Below are 19619 nucleotides of genomic sequence, written 5' to 3' on the forward strand. Positions count from 1 at the left end.
AAAACGCTCTTAAAAGAACATATTACGATAAAACCAAGTACAGGATAAGCACTTAACTCTAAAATCTTTTATCCATTTGGAAACTTCTAAATTGAAGACGTGGAATGTTAACCTGATCTATATATTTATCAATTGATTGATTTATGGAATTATTGATAAATTGTTTGTAGCTTGTTGATCACCCAGTGGCAAATATTGTTAGCTTATTTAGAACCATAAACTTATAAAATGAACAACTAATACAATTGGAAGGTTCTGTAGTCCGCTGATGAATATAAAGGAAAGGCATATATGAATATATAATTTTGGTGTGTGATGGAATCTATAAAAAAGAAAAATAGATTGTTATATTTCATAAGCTTACATGTACAATTTTCACCAGTGAATCCATTTTTGCACGCACATTTTGGCTGAAATTCATCAAGAAAGCACGTCCCACCATTGTCACAGCTATAGTTATCGCATGGAGTACCTGATATTGAAATCAAGTGTTAGGTTTAAATAATGGGAGAAAGTAAAGTCATTTGACGATCGTATATTGCCTTTAAAATATTTATTTTTCTTTCTTTGTGTGTTGTAAGGTTGAAGTCTAATAGACGAATATTTCGTAATTTGTGCAGTCATTCGCTCTATTCTTTGAAGTAAGAAATTCATATCTACGTATACCGGTGTTTATTGTCCCAAAAACTGCATTTAAAGTGTTTATTTTATGTTTTCATACTCATTAAAAAAGATTGGAAATAAATAACCTTCACACGTTGTACCATTGTCATCGAAGACATGTCACTGTACCCGGACACACACATTCCGACTTCTAGTCTTGAAACGGCTTCGTATTTATACTTTTGACACAGGGAATCGAAGGCCCAACCTTAGCGTGTGTTTAGCTGTTGGATGGGATAACTCTATGGACGACGGATTTTCTAAACCCCAGTCAACCATTAGGATGGACATATTGCATTACTGTCTTTAATAGTTGAAAACTTAATGTTGCCCTATAGATACCGTTTAGTAGTTTCGTCGTTTGATTGCTGTCTAATTCGGCTGTTATCTGCTCTTTGGTCGGGTTGTTGTTACTTTGACATATTCCCCATTTCCATTCTGAATTTTATATACAGCACCTCTATTAAGAATAACGATTTATTTAACGGTTATAATGCCTAAAACTAAGCACGTTAAATGTGAATATCATATTACTCACTTTGGCATTGTAATCCTGTGAATCCGTTTAAACAGGTACAGGAAAAACTACTGTCTGTTACCGAACAATTCCCACCGTGTTCACATGGGGATCTTGAACATGGCGTTACTTGAAAAGAATAAATATAGTAGTTGAATGTAAACATAAGACGTCGTATGGATGCTAATGAGACAACTCTCCGCCAGAGACCAAATGACATTGAATGTGTATATTTAAATATATGAGTTGTGAATTTTTTACTGCTACGGGATTGGAGAATGTTGAGAATACCGCGGGAGTTACGAACTTACTATTCCACTCATACCCAGTCAATAAGTATAAAATATCACATCTCCTTATCTAAAGATATGCGATAAAAACATATTCTCCCAAAAAAAGAACAACATTAAGATAAAATATTGTATGTTATATGACAAAAACAAACGATGATCCTGACTTGGGACAGGCACAAAAAAATGGTAGGTTTTGTTAGACCATTACTATCCCCCTTCTAAAATGCAATGAGAAGATAAATAAAACGCTCTTAAAAGAACATATTACGATAAAACCAAGTACAGGATAAGCACTTAACTCTAAAATCTTTTATCCATTTGGAAACTTCTAAATTGAAGACGTGGAATGTTAACCTGATCTATATATTTATCAATTGATTGATTTATGGAATTATTGATAAATTGTTTGTAGCTTGTTGATCACCCAGTGGCAAATATTGTTAGCTTATTTAGAACCATAAACTTATAAAATGAACAACTAATACAATTGGAAGGTTCTGTAGTCCGCTGATGAATATAAAGGAAAGGCATATATGAATATATAATTTTGGTGTGTGATGGAATCTATAAAAAAGAAAAATAGATTGTTATATTTCATAAGCTTACATGTACAATTTTCACCAGTGAATCCATTTTTGCACGCACATTTTGGCTGAAATTCATCAAGAAAGCACGTCCCACCATTGTCACAGCTATAGTTATCGCATGGAGTACCTGATATTGAAATCAAGTGTTAGGTTTAAATAATGGGAGAAAGTAAAGTCATTTGACGATCGTATATTGCCTTTAAAATATTTATTTTTCTTTCTTTGTGTGTTGTAAGGTTGAAGTCTAATAGACGAATATTTCGTAATTTTTGCAGTCATTCGCTCTATTCTTTGAAGTAAGAAATCCATATCTACGTATACCGGTGTTTATTGTCCAAAAAACTGCATTTAAAGTGTTTATTTTATGTTTTCATACTCATTAAAAAAGATTGGAAATAAATAACCTTCACACGTTGTACCATTGTCATCGAAGACATGTCACTCTACCCGGACACAATTATTCCGACTTCTAGTCTTGAAACGGCTTCGTATTTATACTTTCGACACAGGGAATCGAAGGCCCAACCTTAGCGTGTGTTTAGCTGTTGGATGGGATAACTCTAGGGACGACGGATTTTCTAAACCCCAGTCAACCATTAGGATGGACATATTGCAAACTGTCTTTAATAGTTGAAAACTTAATGTTGCCTTATAGATACCGTTTAGTAGTTTCGTCGTTTGATTGCTGTCTAATTCGGCTGTTATCTGCTCTTTGGTCGGGTTGTTGTCTCTTTGACATATTCCCCATTTCCATTCTGAATTTTATATACCGCACCTCTATTAAGAATAACGATTTATTTAACGGTTATAATGCCTATAACTAAGCACGTTAAATGTGAATATCATATTACTCATTTTGGCATTGTAATCCTGTGAATCCGTTTAAACAGGTACAGGAAAAACTATTGTCTGTTACCGAACAATTCCCACCGTGTTCACATGGGGATCTTGAACATGGCGTTACTTGAAAAGAATAAATATAGCAGATGAATGTAAACATAAGAAGACGTCGTATGGATGCTAATGAGACAACTCTCCGCCGGAGACCAAATGACATTGAATGTGCATATTTAAATATGTGAGTTGTTGTGTTCTAACCTTTTTGTGGTTAAATAAAGCAGAAAGAAAATGAGTTGCAGTAATAAGATCGCCCAAAATAGTCATGTTGCCTTCGGTTTCTAAATTTCAGTTCTTCACCAGATAGGTATTTATGGTAGCCTTCGTTAGATATGTTTTGATATTGATGAAATTAAACTAAATAATAAAAATGTTTCTCCTATTCTATTATGAATAGAAAGAGATGTCCGCTATACGTCAATGGTAATGTAATAAAATCACAAAAATAACATGAATAACAAAAGACATTCAGATGGCAGCAAACAGTCTTCCATAATAAACAGGTTTCTACACAGCATATCAAATCAACTGCCCCTAGTCTATTTAAAAGTAATGCATATTTAACAGCAACAAGCATTGCACAAGGTCATGCTTTTTAATTCTATCTTTGACGTATTTACACTCAACTGAAGTTTGAAGTCTTTGAGATTATGGCTTATTTCTAGTCAATAAGTATAAAATATCACATCTTCTTACTTACGAAATGAAATATATATATTATTCCGTTTTCGTTTGTAAAAGTCATTTATCAAATTGTGTGCAGTCAAAACATTTTTTCCTCTAACATTATCTGTATTAAAACAAAAAATTATAGTACAGATAAATAAAGACTAATTATTATATTTTGTTTTATTTTATAAAATGAAAATAAAACTCACAAAAACGATTCTTAAAATTACACAACATTACAATGTACACATGTTTCAGTTTCACCTACTTCATCATAGATTTATGTATATCATAAAATTAAGCATTCCTTAGCCAAGCAACAGAAAGTTCGATAAACAGTTTCGATTTGAAACAATAATATCACATGATTACAGTGTTTCAATCAAAAGATCATTAGCTTAAAAAGTCATCGCCTGCAAAAACTGATTATGTTTTGAAAGCAATATGCATTTACAGATGTTAACCTACCTTGATTTCCAGAATTTGTGTCTCCTGTAATAGAAAAAAGCGATGTCTATTAATTGAGCGTAATTGTTTGAGTGAATTAATGCAATTGAATTTCTTTGTACACATAATAGTCATTATAAAATGATCAAGAGCAACAGTGTCACTACGCCATGACATCAAACTGACATTGCCTTTATTAAAAGTGAATGCAGGACTTCCTTTATAGGCATTTCATTTATAGATTAGTCTTAGTGATAGAAGGACTTATTTATAATTTTATATTTTATGATTCAGGAAATTTTAATAAATTGTATTTTGAACGTTAGATGACACAAAGGTTCACTGAAATAATGTATAAGTTTCCTAATGTTAATTATGTAATTGTTTAGTGAGGAATTATCTTTTGTTCATTAACAGTTCAATTTAATAAATTTAAATCTGAGGTACTCTTTTATACTGTATATAAATCACACTTCCGCGGAGAAGTTTTATCGAGCACCAATTTTATAGTTTAATTGTTGATATTCACTCAACATTTACCAAGTTTTAGAATAGTTTAATTGTTATACAAGAACTTTCTTAGTTTTCCTAAACGTAAGGTTATACAGACAGAAGAAGTATACTTATCTTCAAAATTATTTTCATTTACCTGTGTTTAATTTTGATATTACAAATGGCGTAATTTTTTGTCGAGCCTGCAACTTTTGTTGCAGAAAGCTCGACATAGGGATAGTGATCCGGCGGTGGCGGCTACGGCGGCGGCGGCGGTGTTAGCTAACTTCTTAAAAGCTTTATATTTTAGAAGGTGGAAGACCTGGATGCTTCATACTTTGTATATAGATGCCTCATGTTACGAAGTTTCCGTCAGTCACATGTCCAATGTCCTTGACCTCATTTTCATGGTTCAGTGACCACTTGAAAAAAATTCTCTCTTATTATAAGTAATAGGATAACTATATTTGATATGTGCGTACCTTGCAAGGTCCTTTTGTCTGTCAGACAGTTTTCACTTGACCTCGACCTCATTTCATGGATCAGTGAACAAGGTTAAGTTTTGGTGGTCAAGTCCATATCTCAGATACTATAAGCAATAGGGCTAGTATATTCGGTGTATGGAAGGACTGTAAGGTGTACATGTCCAACTGGCAGGTGTCATCTGACCTTGACCTCATTTTCATGGTTCAGTGGTTACAGTTAAATTTTTGTGTTTTGGTCTGTTTTTTTCGTACTATATGCAATAGGTCTACTATATTTGTTAAATGGAATGATTGTAAGGTGTACATGTCTAGCGGGCAGATGTCATGGGACCTTGACCTCATTTTCATGGTTCAGTGGTTATAGTTAATTTTTTGTGCTTTGGTCTGGGTTTTTTTCATACTATATGCAATAGGTCTACTATATTTGTTGTATAGAATGATTGTAAGGTGTACATGTCTAGCGGGCAGATGTCATGTAACCTTGACCTCATGTTCATGGTTCAGTGGTCAAAGTTAAGTTTTTGAGTTTTGGTCTTTTTATCTAATACTATATGCCATAGGTCAACTATATTTGGTGTATAAAAATATTTTTTGATCTTTATGTCAGTAGCGCAGGTTTCTTTTGACCCTGACCTCATTTTCACGGTTCATTGCACAGTGTTAAGTTTTTGTGTTTTGGTCTATTGTTCTTAAACTATAAGTAATAGGTCAACTATATATGTTGTATAGAAGCATTGTTAGCTGTACATGTCTGCCTGGCATGGTTCATCTGACCTTGACTTCATTTTCATGGTTCATTGGTCTTTGATTAGTTATCTTGCTTACTGTTAAGTTTATGAGACAGTTGTAATAAAGCTTTATACTTAGGACTATCTACATAATATCAATGATTAGTATAGAAGGCGAGACATTTCAGCGTGTGCACTCTTGTTTTCAAAGCTGATGTTTTTTTCTGAAATTGTTTAGCATTTCACAGCGGTATAATACTTTTACTATAATTATTCATCCCTTCTTTTTATTAACTTTGTATTAACATTGCATCACATATCAAATTTATTCGTTCAGTGTATGTTCATTTGGTCACTACGTCATTCCGATTGATATTTTATAGTCTGTCTTTCTATGTTGTGATGTTACACTATTGTTCCAGAGAAGGGTGAAGATTTGGTACCATTAAAATGTATAAACCCGCTGCAATTGTTTGCACCTGTCCTAAGTCAGGAATCTGATGTTCATTAGTTGTCGTTTGTTGATGTAGTTCATAAGTGTTTCTCGTTTCTCGTTTTTCATATAGATTAGAAAAAGAGGGACGAAAGATACCAAAGGGACAGTCAAACTCATAAATCTAAAACAAACTGACCGTCATTTTCCCCGTTTGAATGGTTTTACACTAGTAAATTTTTGGGGCCCTTTATAGCTTATCGTTCGGTGTGACCTAAGGCTCCGTGTTGAAGACCATACCTTGACCTATAATGGTTTACTTTTATAATTTGTGACTTGGATGGAGAGTTGTCTCATTGGCACTCATACCACATCTTCTTACATCTATTTACAACTTAATTGTATTCCACAGCCAATCTTATTCCAGCTGTTTACATCAAATACTACCTAAGTAATTTAAACTTAAATTGAAATCCAAAAGTTATTGTTAATTCCTGTTTCAATTGTATTGGTATATTTGAAATAACCATTCTTACTAACTGTGGATACAGTAATTTGTTTGGTAAGGGTAGTATCTAAAGATTTAAATTCATATTATTTTTTTTTATTATTTTTTTTTTTATTTTTGCATTGTTTTGATATTTCTTATTTTTCTTGTTTTTTTTTTAAGTTAAAATTATTCAAATTATGACATTAACGGATTAAATTGTACTGCACCAATAAAAAAACAAACTTTTTTTTTCTTTTTTTTTCTAAATTCGACTTTCAATCAATAATCCATTAAAAAATTAAAAAAACACGTTATAAATTTCCTGTTTCCTAAGCGCTTTTCTGGATTTACCTGTATTTACCTGCACCAGGAACGCTCAACGTCAATTTTTTTTTAAAGCCAGGGATATATAAGAACCGAAACAGTTGAAGACCTATACGACGACAAAAGACCTACAAAAAATACTGTGGATTCATTTATTTTCGTGGATATCAATTTTCGTGGATTGAAGAAAATAAACATTTTCGTGGATATCTAAATTCGTGGTTTTCTGATTTCTATGTACAAAGCCTATAGAAAATTTGCATTTAGTTGAACATATGAATTCGTGGTTCACCTGTACCAACGAAACCGACGAAAATTGGTATCCAACGAATAATAATGAATCCACAGTAGTCAAATCCATCTATAGTCAATTTGCCTGAAGGGGTTGAAAACTTAGTTTCTTATCAATTTCAAAAATTAGAGAGTGGCAATTCAAGCTGATAAATGTGTTGTCTGCTCTATGGTCGGGTTGTTGTCGCTTTGACACATTCCCCATTTCCTTTCTCAATTTTATTCTAGGCATTTGACTCTTTATAGAAATTCTTTGTTTTGAACTGTGAATATGCTTAAACAAAGGATAATCTCTTACGCAGAACATAATGTACATTCGTTCTTCACAATTATGGAAAATCAAATCCTATTCCTATTTCATTGGTAGAGAGCATTTGGTTTTTCCTAACTAAATAGTATTGGTAATTTAGGCTCACATATAATGCGACTAATTAAGAAAGGGTCTGTACTTTGGAAAAGTCATATTCATCGATTTGATTCAAACTTTCATATTTTATTTATAACACACTAAAAAGAATGTCTAAACTTAAAGTTTTTAGTGACGGACACATTCCAGATTGTCATGCTTTTTTTGGCGGAAACAAAGTTTTGCCTCTGAATGCATCTGTCACGTTTGGTTGCTATTCAACCTCGTACTTTATTCGGCAAGTTTAACCTTTTTGATTCGAGCGTCACTGATGAGTCCTTAAATAGACAAAAGCGCGTCCGACGTACACATTTAAAGCCTGGTTTCTCTGATGCAATTATTGACCAGAGATATTAAAAAAAATTCTAAAATGTTTTACTTAAACGGTAACTTCCTAAAACATAGCTTAAACGTTTAAGGAAAATGGGAATTTTCTTAAATGTTTCCTTCTTTACGTTCTGTGCGGAAAGGGGGGGGGGGGTGTGATTACGCTCAAAGTTAAGCATGAACTCATCCAAGACAAACACATATTTTATTCTTTAAAACTGATGTTTGTCCTTTCTATTATGAAATGAATATCAATAGTTGCTTCGCGTAAACCACGGATTGGACTATTTCAGGAAAAACAATAATTTGGACTAAATGTCAATGGCCTCCGATTTAAAACAGTTTGTGTGGGCGTCCAAGTATTTTGTTCGATTTCTTTTCATTATATACAGTAAAGCAACCGTAAAAAAAATCCCTCATATTAAGGTCCACAAAACAGTTTATGCCAATACATGGACTACATTAATAAAACAAAAAATAAGTGAGAAGACGAAATTATCCATCGCTTATCTCCGAAGACTGCCGACGGTCATATAATCAGATACATCATGTACATGCATGAATGTAAATATGAATTAACAGACAAACATGCGCAATCATATATTGACAATTTTTCGAGGCTTGTTTTATTTCATGTTATAGCTTTAAAATTATGTAAATTATCGTATTAAAAGTTTAAAAAGGATTTTTTGTGGGCCTTATCAGTAAACGAACTGATTATTCCCGGTGGCTTCCTTGTTTCACTTTTCAATGTTGAAATTTTGTTTCTCTTTAGTGAATAAACATACTGAACACTTGCTAAATACATGCGCTACCTATCTCCACTAAAGGGGAAATTAAGGATTGCATGAATACGGAAAAACTGAGTTGAGTTATTGACTTGCGATGTTTTTATCTTATTTTTACAAAATGAACCAAACTGATTGCTAGTAGAGAAACATTATTTTTTTTATTATGCTTTTCAAAGCATTTTAAACAAAACAAAAAATCAGATGTTTATTTCTTGTCAAAATCGTAGCTACATATAACATGTATAATGGTCCTTTAAAAAACAATTACATATTATTTTTTAAAACAATTCGTAGGACATATTGCTTTAGAGTCAAATTTTATGTGTATCATAAAAATGTGTACTTCTTTCTACAGATTATTAAATAAACTGATTTTCATATATATTAACATTTTGATGTCTTACACTATACAAAATCCTAATGTATTACCATATAACCTATTCGCTACACATGGATATATTATATGAATCGAATAGACTCAGAATAATTATATAAACTAACACAATCTCTTTTTTTTTCAATCTCTCTAAACGTTGGGATTGGGTAATACTACAATCTAGTTTGATTATGCAAAACGCGTGCAAACAAATAATCAATAGTTAAAAAAACTGAATTGACTTAGAAACTGAAGAAAAAAAAACCAAACCCCACGAAATCCAGAGAACAAAGCAGAATCAAATAAGTTGATTCTGATACCAATATTGGTTGCATTCAAAACGGAAACTATATACTAGTATACAAATTTGCATCGATTCGGATGTGCTATAATATTGACTGCGCAAATCATAATTGATCAATAAATCATGTCATCTGAAATGAGTCCGTATCATATTGAGTTTTATGAAATGGGGTGGCACAAGATGTTTAGTTTTTTTTTTTTGTTTTTTTTTTTAGTTCGTTTTATTTATTTATTAAACTTTGAAATTGATGTAATATTACGTATGGAGTTACTTTATATTCCCTAGTAATAGGAACATAGGTTTAAAGATAGTCTACAAAATGTAACAATTATATATTAATCACCATTTCTAAACTGATAAACTGAATTCATCAAAACTATATACTGTAAAAAACGATTTGACAGTTAACATTGACAAAACTAAGGTAGTTGTGTTTCGAAACGGTTGTCTTGTCAAGAATTATAAGAGATGATTCTACAATTATGAGAGCTTAGAGACGGTCGATTACTTCTGTTGCTTGGGATTTAATTAAAAAAAAATGGAAAAACTATTTTCACCGAAGAAACTGGCATAACTTGGTCGAACATCAATGTTTGTCATGTTATCTACGTCAAGGAATTACTATATAATCACTCTCCTGTCTCTATTTGATGTGTATGTAGGTAGTGTTATTTCATACGCATGCAAAGTCTTGGGATTCTATAAAGCTGATGGTGTCGAAAAAGTCCACTTGCGTTTTTGCAAAAGACAGCTGGGTGTATGTACATTTCGCTGTCAGTGTATTGAAGACGAATTCCATTTTGTCTTAGAGTGTCCGAAATATAAGGAACTTAGAGTAAAATTCATCAAGAAAGATTACTGGTCTAGGCCAAGTGTGTTTAAATTGATTGAACTTTTTATTATATAGAACATCAAACAGTTAACCAATTTAGGAAAATTAACTTTTGCTTTTAAAATCAGAGACAACATTATAACATGAACATTAACTGTCTGTTTACTTGTTTTCTTAATTTTTTTAAATTCTATATTGATACCGATAAACTGTAAGGTAATAACGAATTTGAATTTAGAAAGTCAAAATGCCAGTGAAAACGACCGGAAATCTAAAAGGATAGTAGTCAGTCGAGAACCAGCTCTTTCAATGACATAACATTCAATTTACGTTTGCCATAATCATAAAGTCACAATGACATCATAAATATCATGTCATTGCTTCAAAATAAACTTAGATGACCGATGGTCAATATAATTGTCATAACTCATTAATTATTTAGTGTGTTAAATAAAAGCAACAGTAGTATACCGCTGTTCAATAGTCATAAATCGATTAAGCGAAAACAAATCCAGGTTACAAATTAAACCCGAGGGAAACACGTCAACTATAAGAGGAAAACAATGGAACAGCAGAAACACTGACGTGTAACAAAAACGAACGTCAACACACATATAGAAATGGAAAGTTTGATAACAACTGCCATATTCCTGACTTGGTACAGAACATTTTAAGAAAAAAACTTGTAGATTGAACCTGGTTTTATGGCTAGCCAAACCTCTAGTTGATATGGCAATGTTTTAAATACCGCAAAAACAAAATGACAAAATTACGTGACAGAAAAATAGTACAAATAAACCCAAGAACACTTAGGATAGAGAAATACATAGATAAATAATATAATACAAATGTACGTAGTACATTACAACATGAAAACCACATAATAACAACGGACAACTCCCATGAATTTACGACAGTACACCAGTACATTCATTAAAAGTTTCAATGTTTTGATTTATAATGCATGCTTATTGCAATTGATGAAATTTTGTCATGTTATTATGACCAATATATTGGGGACCATCTCAAAAAGCACAAATAATCATTCACTGTAGTTACCTAGATATAGGAAGATGTGGTATGAGTGCCAATGAGACAACTCTCCATCCTAGTAACAATGTATAAAAGTGAACCATTATAGGTCAAGGTACGGCCTTCAGTGTGTATGGATTTGTTTGATGAGGGGGGCAAGGGGTTTGACAGTTATGCTATTATGGGGCAATTTAATTCTTTGTTATCTGTTATTCTGAAAATAAATTTGCTGTTAGCTGTTTTTGTCTTATTCCTTGTTAGCTGTTATGGGACTTTTATTTTTTTTGTTAACTGTTATTGAAAATTGGAATGTTAGCATTTTGACAGCCATATTCAGGAGAAATTGAACATTTTGACTAATACCACATATTTTTATATGTCTATTGTGGTCTATCCGAATTTAAGTGAGGATTTGGTGGTGCCGTTTTTGTAGCAGGATTCCAGAACCATACATCACATAAACATTCATGTATTAGAATCAGTCGGGTCCAGGACAAATACAGTATATATTATGTTTGTCCTTTATAATACATTTCATTGTCTATGAACATGTATTTTGATGACATTTTGTACAAAATGTGTACAAATTATAATTTGTATTTTAACTTTCTTTGTACACATAATTTGTGCATGTTGTAATTTGTACAAAAATTGACTATACAAATAACTTTTTGTACAAAATTTGACTTAAATTGACTAGTATTGATTTTGTTATATAAAAAATATTATTCAATGACCACATAATAAACCTTATGTTGTGCTATTAAACCCTGTCCCAGGATGAGGAGGGTTGGGCGACAACTAACATTTTTTAACCCCACCACACTCTGAATGTGCCTGTCCCAAGTCAGAAGCCTGTAATTCAGTGGTTGTTGTTTGTTGCTGTGTTACATATTTTTTAGTTCATTATTTTGTATATGAATTTTCACGTTTGAATTGTTTTACATTTCTTCCGTTTCAGGGCCTTTATAGCTGACTATGCGGCATGAGTTTGCTAATTTTTTAAGGCTGTATAATGGCCTATAGTTATTAATGTATGTGTCATTTTGTCTTTTGTGGAGCTCAGAAATTGTTGTTGCAAAATAAAGATGTGTCTTTTAATCGTTTTTCAGAAAGAAAAAAAAAACGTTCTAAAACTCAAATTAACTAAGTGTCACTGGCTTCATTTGATTTTGAAAATAACAACCAAAAATATAAAAACCCACAGAAATTGATGTACAAGTTTTAAGTGAGCTCAAGTCGAAATGTGTACAATTTTTCGCTACATTGAAGACCTGTTGGTGACCTTCTGCTGGTTTTTTTTCTATGGCCGGGTTGTTGTCTCTTCGGCACATTCCCCATTTCCATTCTCAATTTTATTTTAAACTGTAATTTGTACATGCATGCACTTTTTGTACAAAAAACAATTAGTACAAAATCAAAAACAAATTATAATTTGTACAAAATGATATCTTGTACACCACATATATAAAAGGTGTTTCGGTAAAAGTCGTATGGACCTAAAGACCTATCTTCAGCAGGTATCCCTACCCATATGTTTTCTTTTTCTTGATATTAAGAATTGCTCGAATTTGACTTTAACGTAAATATGGGGATAATTAGGAGATAACTGTATTGAAATTTAAGCTCCGACGGCATCAATTGGGGATTTGATGGTCGCAAATTAAGTTTACTGGCGACGCGTTAGCGGAGACAGTAAACGGGTATTTGCGACCATCAAATCCCAAATTGATGCCGTCGTAGCTTAAAATACAATATTGTTATCTCCATTCTAATGAAACTGACAGAAAACAACGTTAAAACATGTATTTGAAATCTGTCATATGCAGTCTGCGCTTGTGCGTACGTCCAATAGCATCAATTGTCAATTGATGCCATGTAAGAAAGTGACGTTATCCAATCAAAATGAACGTTACAAACGTTTTTTGCATTATAATGGTCCTTGTACCCCATGGGTACATATTAAATTCAAATCTTTTCAATTATCAATATGTATAATAAAAAGAAAAAAATATGACCAGAAAACCTGATGAGGATCATAATTAAAATGTATATATGACTCCGTTAAGGTCTACATGTAGGTATAGGTCCATACAATCAGTATATATATGATAAGATCTACGGGATTAGTCCTGGACCAGACTGATTCTAATATTTAATTTACTGTTATCTTTTTTTGTCCCTTTTTAATTCCTTGTTATCTGTTTTAAGCCAAATCAGTTAACTGTTTTGCTGTTATTGGAACCCCCTTGCCCCCTCTTTGATAATGATGAAAAGATTTTTAAACAATAAAATAGTATAAAATGTATTCCGCAATACACGGACGAGAATCCAGCAAAACAATACGATCATTATTGTTTAATAGTATTGATCGAAGAAGTTTAAGATCGTTGTGTCCCTATTTCTTACTATTTCGTCGAACGACTACAAGGAAAATCTATAATTTGATCAAAATAAATGAATAAAAAAAACCCGACAGAATCAAATCACATTCGAATTCGATCTATTACTTTCTATTATATACTTAGAAGTAAATACAGATAAATTGTAGGTGTAATAATTCATTGGCAAGCATGCTGTATCAGCCACCCGTGATGATATCGATATCAGCACGGTGGCAAAGGCTTTATCACACCTTCAATCTGTATGACGTCACGTCATCGATTGTAGTCACTGTTGCAAAGGCTTTATCAAACCCCTTATCTGTATGACGTCATGTCTAACCTATAATCTGTATGACGTCATTTCAAACCTCTTTATCTATATGACGTCATGTCACATAAAAAACAATCTACTTGAAGTATGTGGGAGGGTAGGAGGGGTCCTGATTCCGAAATCCCGGGCTTAAAAACACGAAATCCCGAGGTCCCGAATTTAAATAAATTGAAATCCCAAATCCCGAAATTAAAAAAAATAAATCCCGGATCTTGAAAGGGTCAATCCAAAAATCCTGAGCTACAAAACACTCGATCCCGGAGTCCCTATAAAGTTCCTATCCCCCTCAAGTATATGTATATAATAAAGTGTATATGATATGTCTTTTCCAATATCACACACCGTATCAACCCTCAACCAATATATCCCTCGAGCAGAGCTCTTTGGGTTATATTGGTTTATCGTGTTGATGCGGATGTGATATTGAAAAAGCCATATGATATTCTCTATATATCAATCTTTTTTCAAAACGTTCGTTTATTTGAAATTTATTCAAAATATACTTGTATTGTCGAGGTCTTTCCTAGCTTTTATGCGGGATTGGTTTTGCTCCATGTTGGAGGTCATACCGTTGTCATATAGTTGCAAACATTTCTGTCATTTGGTCTCTGGTAGATAGTTGTCTATTTTGGCAATCATACCACATCTCCTTATTTTATATCTTTTTCTAGTTACACAGTAGCGTAAAATTCTAAAAAAAATAAACCAAACTAGAAATTTGTGTACTTGATAATTAAAAAAAAAAAAGGATAAAACGAAAACGTTTTTAATTTGATTATCTTTATATTTTAGTTTTATCTAGAACTGTCATTTGCAATTTATTGTAATGTTGAAAAGCAACAATACTTTGAAAAAAAAAAACCGTTAAAATGTGTGAATTTTCCCTGACATTAACATTTTTCTTTCTATCAACCTGTTTTTTTTTGGAAACAGAGGAAACCGTTATCGAATTAAGTTTTAAAAGATAACAACGTTTGGACATTATCAAGCACGTTAAATTTACGTTTCGGTGAAGGGTCGGAAGTTTTTTTTTTCTTGTTATCACGGCTTCCTCCACCAACAAAACAGTACACCACGATTAGATTGAGATATTCTTGAAAGTGGCGTTAAACTTTCATATAGAAAAGTTAATTTTATTTTCGTTGAGTCAGAAGGATATTTTGAAAATGGAATATTCATTTTCACCTCTTGCAAAACAAAGTCTGCTAAATTATACGTCGGGCATTTATTTTTTCGATTTCGTTCATTTTGTTTTGCCTAATATTCACTATACACTCCGCTTTCTAAATTGGACGGTATAAAGTGATTGGTGAAATGGTCAATTCGTCCGTTCTTTCGTCCCTCTGTTTATGCATTGCACTCATACCATGCAGATAGTAGTAGACAATATATATCCGCCTTTGGATCTACTTAAGGCCAATGCACGTCTTAAAATTTCGAGTCGACGTTAACCGTTCGCTTCATATTGTATCAAACACACCACAAAACGTCGGGAGACTTTTCAATGCAATTGCATTTTGAGAAAGTCCACATTTAAATCATATATCGGTATTAGTATTTAACATCAGTGCAGTATTTAAATCTCTTTCCTAACACGTCTAATAAAAATGAATTGAGTCTTTTTGATTTAACATAATGATACTGCTATCGATGACGACTTTTTTTTTTTTTATCGAAGACACTAGTGACATTCAAAATTGTTGTATTTTATTGGATCTTCGTAATCTTCAACAGTGTATTTGAATACAAATTTTAAATGATTTAAATTTACTACAATACAAACAGTTCTTTGCTCTCTTTCAGAAAATGACATCTAAACTTGTTGTAATGAAGCTAGTATAAAATTTGTCAAAGAAAGCTTCTATTGAATGATGTTTAATTGTCATTTCGAAGTATTTGTGACGAAAAGGATTAACACTTTACCTTGGCTTCTATTTTTGCTGGCGACTATGTTATCGTTTGAGGTGAAAAAGGTCTATTCCGTACTAACTCCGAGTCCTTAACAATGGTTGATAGCCCCGATAGTTCACCCCGATATATCACCCTCCAGTGACCGGAAATTGCGTTCCCAATACGTATGCACAGTTGGTATAAAGGAGTGATATATTGAAAAGTGTATTCAGTATAATATAACACGTACTGCCTGTAATATCTTGTGATACGCCGGAATGACACCTTTTATTATAGACAGTTTGTGTATTATATTATACTGGAATAATATATCCCAGCTAATACTGCAATTTGATTTGTTACCTTGACAGTGTATATATGAGCCTATATACCATGTGAAAAAAAAATGAAAAAAAAGATAATGGTAGTTAAAATTTAAAATGAGGGCACTCATTGTTATTCGGGCTTCATAGGGAAGATCCATCACAGCATATAACATGGGAAGTAAAAAACATGGCAGATGTATTGCAAGTTGAAAGAGATCTAACAAGTCTCCTTTCCGGTGCACAGAAGTGCGTTCACCTTAGTTTAACGGGATCCGTGTTCCTGGTAAGGGTTAATGTGGCCATTGTGCGTTTTTCTGGTCTCCGGAGATTTTTGTGTCCCTTTATTTCCTTTATTCTTGACTAGAACTTGGGTTTCCTGCCAAGTTTAATTTATGTAAACCACTTTTATGAATACGTTTTAATTTTAAACTTAGTTTAAATTTTAACCACCTTTATAAATACGGGCCTTAACATGTAAAGTCAGATACTTTTGTTACTATGGTGTGTGGTTACACCACTGTCCAAGGTTAATCGAAGGATAGGACGCTTAAACATGTTTTACCCCACCACATTTTGTATGTGTCTGTCCAAAGTCAGGGACCTGTAATTCAGTGCTAGTAGTATGTTAGTGTATATAATATTTGTCTCTCGTTTGTTGTTTTGTATATAAATCAGATCATTTAAGTTCATTTACAATTTGTTATGGCGGGGTCTTTTATAGCTTGATATGTGGTTAGGGTTTTTCTCATTGTTGAAAGCAGTCCGCTAACATCTACGCCATTTGGTCTGTAGTGGATAGTTGTCTCATTGACAATCATTACAACATCATAATAAATTGAGAATGGAAATGGGGAATGTGCCAAAGAGACAACAACCCGACCATAGAAAAAAACAACAGCAGAAGGTCACCAACAGGTCTTCAATGTAGCGAGAAATTCCCGCACCCGGAGGCGTCCTTCAACTGGCCCCTAAACAAATATATACTAGTTCAGTGATAATGAACGCCATACTAATTTCCAAATTGTACACAAGAAACTAAAATTAAAATAATACAAGACTAACAAAGGCCAGAGGCTCCTGACTTGGGACAGGCGCAAAAATGCAGCGGGGTTAAACATGTTTGTGAGATCTCAACCCTCCCCTATACCTCTAGCCAATTTAGAAAAGTAAACGCATAACAATACGCACATTAAAATTCAGTTCAAGAGAAGTCCGAGTCTGATGTCAGAAGATGTAATCAAAGAAAATAAACAAAATGACAATGATACATAAATAACAACAGACTACTAGCAGTTAACTGACATGCCAGCTACAGACTTCAATTAAACTGACTGAAAGATTATGATTTCATCATATGAACATCAGGCACAATCCTTCCCGTTAGGGGTTTAGTATCATACCATTATAACATATATGAGAAGAACATATCCCGTGTCATGCCAACAACTGGTTTTTGAATAAATGTGTTTAGTTCCGATGCAAATACCCTATAAATGAATCAATATTAACGCCAAAATATGCAATCTTTAATGACCTGACAACAGTATCGTAACTATATCCCTTCTTAATAAGTCTATTCAAAGGTTTTGTTAGGTTTTGAGGTGAATACTGACACCTTTGTGCTTTATAAAGAATATTTCCATAAAAAATTGGATGTGAAATACCTGAACGTATAAGACGTCTGCATCATACATCATAAACATTTGTCCTGATAATAACATTGAAGTTCTAAAAGCATCATTATATTTGCGAAAATGTGCGAGCTTTAAAACAAATATAAATGTATATATCTACCTTTATATTCACTCCAAATAAATAGGCTTACGAATATCACTGTAGTGGACAGAAATAAACCTGTGGTAATTTTCCATATCCGATTTGTATTCGACGAAACTGTTGTTTTCGTAGGTGAATTGTCCATACCTTTATACCTAGAAAATAAGTTATCTTTTTAAAATCTATTAATGGTGCAATGAATGAGCATTTGACTATACTTTTGCTACAAAATATGCTTTCTTGAGTTCATGTAGAACTCATTAAATATACTAGGATTATGATTTAATACGCCAAACTCGAGTTGTATTTTCTTAAAACTCATTGGTGGCGCTTGAATCAAACACAGTTGGAAACCAAAAATATCTGTGAATTTGAAAACATTTTGTTTAATTATTGACTGTTTCCATGAAAATGTCTTCTTTAATCGAAAAATAATTTCTTCAATTAAGTATTTGTCACTGAACGTCACACAAACAATCAATCAATCAATATGAAATATGAAATATGCGTCTCTTCATGTTATGCAAAGTGCCAATCAATCAATAAATCATTTCATTAATCAACCGACCAATATATCTACCAACCAACCAACCAATCATATAGAAGCATATAAAACTTAAAGAATATGAAATGACCTTCACCACATCTTCTTTTTATATTCATCAGTAATCGTTAGCTAAAAGAGTTATTTGCTAAAACTATTATCTTATATTTACTGGTAGCAATGGCACAAAAAAAATCAATGTGCAGATTAAAAAGTAGAATAACAAAACTACCAAACGCCAAGGAAAATTCAAACGTAAAGTTCTTTATAATATGGCAAAATCAAAAGCTCAAACACATCAAAAGAATAGAAAACAACTGTCATGTTCCTGACTTGGTACAGGCATTTAATATGTAGAAATGGTGGATTGAACAAACTTGGTTTTATAGCTATATAAACATTTCATTTGTATGACAGTCGCATCTATTATCAAATTCGGACGTTTAGATGATCCCTTACTTAAATGTCTCGACTCTAGTCTCTCGACATTTTTTTTTCTTATTAAAAACATCATCTTAAAAAATATTTCCAGAATATAAAAAAAAAGAAAAGTGTGAAGTGGTGATTTCGGAGGTCTGTTATAACAATCGCTACCTATTGATCAATTGACACGCGTTCCTTAAAAAAAATGTTAGAGCGATAAATTCTCTCCAAAGTTAATCCATATGATGATGCGTAATCTGTAAAAGTTTGAGAATTAAGTTTCTCCTATTTTCATGCTATTTTGACATTTCTCAATCGGAAAAAACTTTGTTCTCGGTAATTGATTGGTCGAAATGCAATAATGACGTCAAATTTTCTTGATTTCTACTGAATTTCCAATTGTGACGTCATGAAAAAGGCGACCATGCCTTATGACGTCACATGTAACACAAAGAACACAACTTTCTGCAAACCTTTGAAAAGGAAGGATAAACTTTCTTTAGACATCGCCTAAAAATCATTAGAGAAACAGATTCCAAAACTATATCTCGTGAATTACGA

General features: G+C 32.6%; 1 long non-coding RNA gene across 1 annotated transcript; it reads right to left on the reverse strand.

The window, feature by feature from the left end:
* Positions 1 to 2915: 2915 nt before the first annotated feature.
* Positions 2916 to 18227, reverse strand: LOC143080236 (uncharacterized). The gene is made up of 3 exons (XR_012979675.1): positions 18110 to 18227; positions 4095 to 4118; positions 2916 to 3023 (listed from the first exon to the last, which is right to left on the reverse strand). It is a non-coding gene; the product is annotated as an uncharacterized LOC143080236 (long non-coding RNA).
* Positions 18228 to 19619: the final 1392 nt, after the last annotated feature.

Source organism: Mytilus galloprovincialis, chromosome 1 (assembly GCF_965363235.1).
Source record: "Mytilus galloprovincialis chromosome 1, xbMytGall1.hap1.1, whole genome shotgun sequence".
Classification (NCBI taxonomy): Eukaryota; Metazoa; Mollusca; class Bivalvia; order Mytilida; family Mytilidae; genus Mytilus; species Mytilus galloprovincialis.